The following is a 2484-nucleotide window of genomic DNA, read 5'->3' as shown; positions in this document are numbered from 1 at the left end:
AAGGTCACGCAATTACTCAACCTGACATTAATGCGCCAGATTATGAAATCAAAGGACAAATCCTACACATGGTAACTAATCAATGCCAATTTAGTGGTGCGCCGAAGGAAGATCCAAATGAACATCTTCGTACCTTTAATAGGATCTGTACTTTATTTAAAATCCGAGAAGTTGAGGATAAACAGATATATCTCATGTTATTTCCCTGGACTTTAAAGGGAGAAGCCAAAGATTGGTTAGAATCGTTACCTGAAGGGGCGATTGATACATGGGACGTTTTAGTTGAAAAATTTCTTAAACAATTCTTTCTGGCATCTAAAGCCGTAAGACTTCAAGGAGAAATTGTTACGTTCACACAAAAGCCAAACGAAACTCTATATGAGGCGTGGACAAGATTTGGAAAGTTATTAAGAGGATGTCCGCAACATGGTTTAGACACTTGTCAAATAGTACAAATATTCTACCAAGGATGCGATATCACTACAAGAAAAGACATCGATATAGCAGCTGGTGGTTCCATTATGAAGAAAACCGCAACTGACGCTTACAAAATTATTGATAACACTGCTTCTTACTCACATGAGTGGCATCAAGAAAAAGATATCGTTAGATCATCTAAAGCAGCTAGAGCCGATTCTAGCCATGACTTCGATTCTATTTCTGCAAAGATAGATGCTGTCGAGAGACGAATAAAAAAGATGACTAAGGATATTCACTCAATACGAATTAGTTGTGAGCAGTATGGAGGACCACATTTAACAAAAGATTTTCTCAGTATTGAACTAACAATGGAACAAAGAGAGAATGTTTCATACATAAACCAAAGGCCTGGAAATAATTATCAGAATAATTATCAACCGCCAAGACCAATTTACCATCAAAATCAGAATTATAACCAAAATGTTCCATACAACAACCAACAAGGTCCAAGCAATCAACAAGTATCCAACAATACTTAGAATCAGCAAAGACCTATTTTTCAAAATAAACCACCACAAACCGATAATAAAAACCAAATTTAGAAGATATGATGTCGAAGCTAGTTGAATCTCAAACGCAATTTTTCACATCTCAGAAATAAACCAATGAACAAAATGCTCAAGCATTTAGAAATCAACAAGCTTCGATTCAAAATTTAGAACAAGAAGTAAGCAACCTAGCAAGGTTAATAGGTGAAAGAAAACCGGGAAGTTTACCTAGTGATACAAATACTAACCCTCGGAATGAAATAGCTAAAGCCATTACCATAAGAAGTGGTATTACACTTAAACCACCTGAAATACCTGTAATTTCTGATGAAGCTATTCCTACTCCACAAGAACCAAAGTCTGAACAAGATAAGGAAAAAGAACCGGTAGTTGAAAAGGTTAATGAAGATAACACAGTTAAGGCTAAACCTTATGTTAAACCATACCAACCACCACTTCCTTACCCGAGTAAAATGAGAAAAGAGAGACTTGAAGCCGAGCAATCCAAATTCTTAGATATGTTTAAACAAATAAATGTTAATATTCCTTTCATTGATGTGATTTCAGGAATGTCAAGATATGCTAAATTTCTGAAAGATCTAATCACAAATAGAAAGAAAATGGAAGAACTCTCGGCTGTTACTATGAATGCTAATTGTTCTGCAGTGCTGTTGAATAAGATACCAGAAAAATTATCTGATCCAGGAAGTTTCACAATTCCATGTTTTCTGGGTAGTCTTAGTTCAATAGAAGCATTGGCAGACTTAGGTGCTAGTATAAATTTAATGCCGTATTCACTATACGCTAAACTAGATCTTGGAGAATTGAAACCAACACGAATAAGCATACAACTAGCCGATCAATCAGTAAAATATCCTAGAGGGATAATGGAAAATATGCTAGTTAAAGTTGGTAATTTAGTATTTTCAGTAGATTTTGTTATTCTGGACATGGAAGAAGATTCTCGAGTTCCTCTCATATTAGGAAGACCATTCTTAAACATGGCTAAAGCAATAATAGACGTGTTTGGTAAGAATTTGACCCTAAGTATAGAGGACGAGAGTGTTACCTTTTCTGTTGATAGAGCCATGGAACAACCGCAATCTGCAGATGATACATGTTATTATATTCAAACTATAGATTCACATGCAGAATTGTTAGAAGAATTTTTAGAATTACAAGGAACATGAGAATGTTCTTTAGGAGAAGGAACTGAACCAATTGATGAAACTGAAATGTTAGCTACATTTATGGCTAATGGATATGAACCAACAACAGAAGAAATTCAAATGCTAAAAGAGGAAGACAGATATCGATATAAATCATCGATAGAAGAACCGCCGACATTAGAGTTAAAGCCACTTCCAAACCATTTGGAATATGCTTATTTACATGGTGAATCTGAATTACCTGTAATAATATCGTCTTCTCTTACTGAAAATGAAAAATCTCAACTCATTTCTGTGCTAAAAGCTCATAAACCAGCTATTGCATGGAAAATTCATGATATTAAAGG

The sequence above is a fragment of the Rutidosis leptorrhynchoides genome, chromosome 3, assembly GCF_046630445.1.
Source record: "Rutidosis leptorrhynchoides isolate AG116_Rl617_1_P2 chromosome 3, CSIRO_AGI_Rlap_v1, whole genome shotgun sequence".
Lineage (NCBI taxonomy): Eukaryota > Viridiplantae > Streptophyta > Magnoliopsida > Asterales > Asteraceae > Rutidosis > Rutidosis leptorrhynchoides.
Note: the sequence above shows the minus strand (reverse complement) of the source record.